This window comes from Schistocerca serialis, chromosome 9, assembly GCF_023864345.2.
Source record: "Schistocerca serialis cubense isolate TAMUIC-IGC-003099 chromosome 9, iqSchSeri2.2, whole genome shotgun sequence".
Taxonomy (NCBI): domain Eukaryota; kingdom Metazoa; phylum Arthropoda; class Insecta; order Orthoptera; family Acrididae; genus Schistocerca; species Schistocerca serialis.
In genome coordinates this window covers 296,407,256-296,414,308 of record NC_064646.1, presented here as the reverse complement: position 1 = coordinate 296,414,308, position 7,053 = coordinate 296,407,256, and the positions used below count along the sequence as shown (strand labels likewise).

Here is a 7,053-nt window from a genome sequence, read left to right as displayed (position 1 = left end):
CTGCTTTCTTTGGGATTGGAATTATTATATTCTTCTTGAAGTCTGAGGGTATTTCGCCTGTATGTATTCTGTTGTAATATATGTCAACCGGGGGCCTAGAAACGACGGAGAGGCTCCGTCTCCGCCGCAGCCGCAGTGGTCCACAACACCACGACGACTACCGCAGTCCTCTTCATCCCTCCGTCGACCCACCCCGAACCACTCGTCCAAGCCCTGCAATTTTGATAAGCTAAAACTCGGCTGAATGCCACAGAGTACTTAAGACTAAAAAGGAAGTCACTATGTAAAACACAAGGATTGGCGTTCAGAAGGTTCCATGATAACACTAACGCACATTAAGGTGAGACAGGCAGCCAGACTGACAACCTCTTAATCGGAAGACAACCCAACCGAAAGCCAGCCAACGAACCAACCAACAAGATCAGTTCTGCTCCACTCAACCAGCAAAATGGCAACAAGATGTCAATACCACAACGTTTTTGATACTGCTGTCCAATCCAGCCAAGTCAGAATAAATGCGCAAATATACCTACAACACCTCAGTTGTCGAACTGCACGCCGTGCTGGACAGCATCAACACGACAAGGAAAATACACTGTCAAAAACTACGTCAACCACCAGCACAGGGCACCGGAACGTCAATGGCCACAAGGCAGAAGATACCGCTGGTACACTTCATTAATGAAGGAACGATTTAAATCAAGTTAAACACCAGACAGGAAGACGGCTGCAGTTCTAGCCGACTTTAACGGACACACATTGTTGCTCGGGGGAATCTCCCAGAAAGCGACAACCAGAGTCAAACGAAGAGATGTGATAGCAGTTGAGGCTTGATAGTAGGTCAACTTTAGTGTCCAGGATAGGTGGGCGACGAACTTCGTAGCCCTCGCAAATAGGGCCTCACAACTCCAACCAAGCGTGCACGCTGCCAGAGGCTCTGGCCTGACTACGCGTCACGGAGACTTCCTCACTGCTCTGCCCCAACCAACCGACTGCCTAGGCCCGGAAATGGTCAGACGACCAAGTACACGTCGGCCGATGAGACGACTGACCGAACTACCAACCAACGGTCGTTCCCACTCCAGTCTCCTTCCGTCTGGCAGTTCAAGTGTGTCGGCAGCAGTCGGCGAGCACTGGCCGTCCGCACCTCACCGGCGGTCCGTTCCCGACTTCGTTTCTGCTGCATCCCAACTCCCTTCGGACGGACAAAGTCCCAGAGACACTGGTTCGGACCCAACCATGCAGAGGGAACACCATTGCATGGGCCACCCGACATCTCTGCGCAAGGAAGGAACCGACCAAAGTCCCACAAGATCCTCAATTGAAGGGGCCCAGAAACGATCGGAAGACCAAATACACGTCGCCCAATGAGATGACTGACCGAACGACCAACCAACGGTCGTCCCCGCTAAAGTCTCCTTCCGTTGGACAGTGCATGTGTGTCGGGAGAGTACAGGCTGTCCGGACCTCACTGGCGCTGCGTCCCGACTGCTGCTCCGTCCCCGACTGCTTCATCCTCGCGACTGAACTCCAGACAAACGACGACCCGGAAACACCATCAGTTACTCCAGAGATGGTACGACAGTCAACTTATAGATATGCGCTGCTGCTGCCACTCACGGTAGGTAAGGCAGGAAGCTAGTGACGCCAGTAAATGGAATAAGAAAACGAGGCGGCAGTACCGTAAGAGAAGATGACAAACAATAAATGGCATGATCACGAGCCACGCACGGCTCAATATCAAGCTAAGCTCAAATGTTATCCGCCTAAGTCAGATATTTCTGTTACTGAATGTAGTGCTGAGTTCAAGTTGCAGGGTTTGCTGAATCACACAGCCGATAGGATATTATTAACACAAATGGATGTTGTTAAAAGTTTGTCTGCTGAAAATGTTCGCAAGTGGAGCTGCTACGCACTTCTAGCCAAAGTACGTACAAACAAAAGTTCACCAATGATGATGGAATGAAGTCTGATGCTAATATTTCTTTACCTCAATCGTTCCACTGCAACTTGTATCAGACGACCAAGAAACAAACGCGAGGATAGTTGTATGGAAAAATCCGAGGCCGTCATCTCCTCGTTTTTGCAGACCAATTAGAATCCAATTTTTTCACAAGAGTCTTGAAGCTACTCGTGAGGAAAAGGAATACATTGAACAGAAGAGAAAAATCTTGTCCCTTTCGAAAAGATAGTAGATGGTTGCTCCCAGAAGCAGTTTCATTGTTAGTTGCTCCACGTATACCAGCAAGTACAGTAAGCTCCAGCGATTCAAAAGTTGAATCAACTTATTGTGAATCAACTTATTGTGAAGAAACTTATTGTTCGGATGACGATCTATGAACTTCGAATCAACCTATTGCATGTTTTATTGTATTATACAACATACGGATATATTTTGTATTTCATATACAAAAGTGATTAATGTAAAATTCCCCATTCTGTTTTTATTTCAAATTTTGACATCGGGTTCATAATCAGCGACCCCAAAACCCACAAGTACTCGCTTTCAGCCGAATTTATAACGTTCCCGAATTTTGACCAGCTTTTTGGGATTTGGCCCTACTGTGTGTCACCCGCCTTACTGTCCAGCAACCAGGGGTGATAGTCTGGGGTGCCATTCCTTTTCATAACATGAACCCTTTTGTTGTCATCCGCGGTAATCTTAAGCATAGCGGTACGTCGACGATGTTCTACCGCTTTTTTTGTTACCCTTCACAGCAAGCCATCCTGGGGTTATATTTCAGCAAGACAGCGGCCGACCGCACATGTCGAGAGTTTTAACTGCTCATCTTCGTGTTTCCAAAAGCCTACCTTGACAAACAAAGTCACCGAATCACTCCCCAGTTATGGGGCTGAGAATTTTGACGACCTAACACATCAATTGGACATAATTTACCACGACATCTCTGAGGGGGACGGTCAACATCTCTATGAGTCAATGCCAAGTCTAATAACTGCTTGCTCAAGAGCCAGGGGAGACCAAAGCGTTTCTGACTTGCTCAATTTGTGAAGCTCTTTCTCTTGAATAAACCATGCAATTTTTCTGAAATTGTAATCATTTGTTTGTCTGTAAATGTACATCACACATGCCGATTTATAGAGCGTTTTACCCTTCAGTGCGAAACATTTTTTCCACTGGATGACTTGGGCCAGATCTTGCTTGTAGAAGTGTGCTTTTGCTTGCTCTTCAGGAGGCATTCCACCTTGACATTCGTCTCGTCTTCATTCTGGAAATGTCTGCCACGTAATCGTTCCTCCATCTGATGGTAGAGGAAAAACGCGCTACCGGCCATGTAAGGAGAATACAGAGAGTGAGCCACAATTTCATAGTCTGAAGAAGAAAAATGTGTGAGTGTCCAGTGTAGAATGACCAGAGGCGTTATGGTGGTCGGCTACCTGCGACGATTAGTCTCGACATCCACGTGTAACCTCAGCAGCAGGCTTCACTCATATGTCGTTGTGACGATTTGACGCTTACGAGCGTTAGCGCTACACCATGGCACCATGGCCCGATGATGGCTGGGTCTTCGCCTTTTCTGGCCGCGGTGAATCCTCATGTTTCCACTGCTTGCTTTGCACGCGTATGTGGCGGTTATTGAGATAAACCGAGCAGCCACCTGTGATGACTAGAGGGCTCATATGCCTCATTTGGTAGTTTGTAGTTTTAGCGTGTTCCGAAGAAGGCGTGGTTATCGGTGCCGAAACCTATGTCAACATCCGGCTTCTAATTGCAGTCGAGACAAATTCTTTATAATCATTCAAATGAATTAGCCTTCACATTTGTAACATTCCCTCTGCGGACTCAGTTCGGCGGCTTGTTGAATGGATATGAGCAGCCGTAGAATTCAGAGGCCGTTTACTTTTATGATGTTCAAAATATCGTTTAAGATGTTGAAAATTGATGCATGGCGGATTTTCACATTATCTCACTATCACCTCGATTGTGAGCTCTCTCCTTCGAGTACCAGAGTCTTCACTTCTCTTGTGATTCGCCGTTCTTCGCAGAAAGATTGTCTGGCACTTCGTTCTTCGCCGTCATGATTTGATTGGCCACACTGAAAGCATCAGGGCCATGTAACCACTGTATCACATGATCATGGGTGCCACCAGCACTAACTATTTGGGTGGGGGGTTGGCGACTCAGTAGTATAGATTACAAGGGGGTCTGAATCGAAAATTACGTTGAAAAAAGTTGAAAAATTTAGAACGCAAGTCCACTTTTTGAAGCATTCCGGATTCTTCAGACCATATATTTCAATAGCATTTAAAACTGCCAGCTTAAGCCTAGAAGAAACCCTGTTTTTTGACTATAAATGTGACAGAACAACGACCTCTAAAATTTAAATACTGTGTTAGTTTGAATATTAAAACCACTTTCAGAAAGTGAAAATAATCCGCCAGAAAGACAATGTATTTCGTAGTTTGAAGTACAAACCTGTGTGTTTAAAACCATAGAGCACGATGGAACGCTATTACTTTACAAGAACATCCCCCAAAAACTTCACACTTCGTAGTTTTCTTTTAGTGAGTATGTAAGCTGGGCGACGACGAGTAAATTGATAGTTTATTATAAATCCTATTGTAGGGAACAATCGAGGAAGAAAAATATGTATAGAATATAGTAGGCTATACTCGTATGCTATATTCAGATCAATTTCAAAAACAGCTGATAAATTCCTATAAGTTGTGTGTTCTACTACACTGTAGTGGTTAATTTGAACAAACTGGAATATGTTTTGTAATAAATAATTACTCGCTATCATTCTTTCGCCTTCAAAACGGAAGACAATTTGGTAATATCGCCATGATCTCTCTTCATAGCAATTCCTCTTGAAACATGCACTAACTATAACTTTGTTGTTATACCAGCATCGAACTGAACTGTAAGTGATTGTCGCAAGGTGTTCGACTGTTAGCCGCCTGGCGGTACTTCCTTCAGACTTACCAGGTGTAGAAGTACGAAACCGGAATATCCCTATAGATAGCAGTCAGTGTAGGGGCCCGTGAGACCGCCTCTGCAGCATCTGCGTGCTGTAATTGCTGATGATAAATGTCAACACACACTAACCCAAGTTCCATACATCGGCATCTGCTTCAAACCCGTAAAGACGTCGAGTTTTGTGCCTACGACCTACGATTTGTGGACAGCATTGGTTTTCTGTTATCAATTGAAGAAAACTCCTGCAAAATCCCACCGAATGCTTATCGAAGCTTTCAACAAACATGCTCTTGGAAAAACCCAGTGTTTCAAGTGGTTGAAAAATTTCAAAAGTGATGATTTTGACGCGAGAAACGACGAGCCCGGGAAACTGCCGAAACAATTCGAAGCCAACGAATTGCAGTCCTTATTGAATGAAGATGGTACTCAGACTCAACAGGAACTCGCGGAACACTTGAATGTGACGCAGAAGGCCGTTTCTCCTCGGTTGGAAGCTATAAGAAGGGTGCTGAAAGTGGTAAAATGAGTTCCACATGAACTGAATGAAAGACAGCAAGCAAATAGAATGTGAAATGCTGCTCGCCAGATACAATAGAAAGTCGTTTCATCATCGAAAAGTGGCTATATTTTGAGAATCCTAACCGTCGTAAATCATGGGTGAATCCAGGCAAACCATCGACATCCAAATCGCTTTGGAAAGAAGACAATGCCCGGTGTTTGGTGGGATGAGAACGTTGTCATCAATTATGAGCTGCTAAAACTTGGCGAAACCATTAATACTGATCGCTACAGACAGAAAATGATCGATTTAAATCTATCATTACGTGAAAGAGACCGGAATATGGAAAAAGACAACACAAAGTCATATTGCACTATGATAACGTCCCAACACTCACAGCAAAACGGGTCAGGAAAACGATCGAGGCGTTCAATTGGGAACACTAGAGCACGCGGCTTATTCTCCAGACTTGGCTCCGTCCGATTATCATCTATTTGCATCACTGGGACACTCTCTTGCTGAACAAGGTTTCAATTCGCATGAAAATCTACGAAAATGGCTCACTGACTGGTTCGCTTCAAAAGAAGAACTGTTTTTTCGGCGTGGCATTCATAGGCTGCCGGAGAGGTGGGTGAAATGTATAAATAGCAATGTAGATCATTTTGAATAAAATACTGTTTATCAGTTTCAGACAACAGACATGTAATTATTGCAACCAAATTCAGGTTTCTACACCTGGCACAGCATAAGCACGCAGGATCCTGCTCATCCACCACTCGTAATCGTACCAACTAAAAAAACTCCTCCCTAACAGGCCATGAAGGTCCAATGGTACCGACCGGCCGCCGTGTTGTCCTCAGACCATAGGCGTCACTGGAAGCAGATATGGAGGGGCGTGTGGTCAGCACACCGCTCTCCCCGTCGTATGTCAGTTTACGAGACCAGAGCCGCTACTTCTGAATCAAGTAGCTCCTCAGTTTGCCTCACAAGGGCTGAGTGCACCCCACTGGCCAACAGCGCTCGGCAGACCGGATGGTGACCCAACCAAGTGCTAGCCCAGCCCGACAGCGCTTGACTTCGGTGATCTGACGGGAACCGGTGTTACAACTGCGCCAAGGCCGTTGGCAGTCGCACCAACACATTTCTTTAATATTTAGAATATTGTCTTTTTGGCGAATAATGTAAGTGGACTTGGTTTACTGGCTTGCTAGCGAATCCTGCAAAGCATTGACTGTTACTGCACAAGAGCTTTTACTACGTGTGTTTAGTTAAGCTTGTACATATTCGTTCAACACTGCCATTTTCGTCAACTAAGACTCAAAAACCTGAAATTGGTTTGCAGAAAATGTTGGCGGAAACACACGTGCCCCCTGTCTCGCCCCCCAGCGGGGAGAACGATGCACACGACGCCCCATTGTTGACGCGCACGTCCACCGTCTTATATTCATGTATTGTTGCAGCATTGTTTTCCTGAAATGCAGAAAACAATTGCCGCTTGACGCTCTGCTTTATGAACACGCTCTATCATTTTGTTTTTGCTCTCTAGCAGCGTGTTACAGTACTGTACCACAAGGATATCTTTTTGTAGGTGGACTTCAGACATGTACTTGCAAAC

At 45.3% G+C, this 7,053-nt stretch overlaps 1 pseudogene; it reads right to left on the bottom strand.

Moving 5' to 3' along the window:
• Positions 1-6,446: 6,446 nt before the first annotated feature.
• On the bottom strand, positions 6,447-6,564 carry LOC126420284 (5S ribosomal RNA; annotated as a pseudogene).
• Between the last annotated feature and the right edge of the window lie 489 nt (positions 6,565-7,053).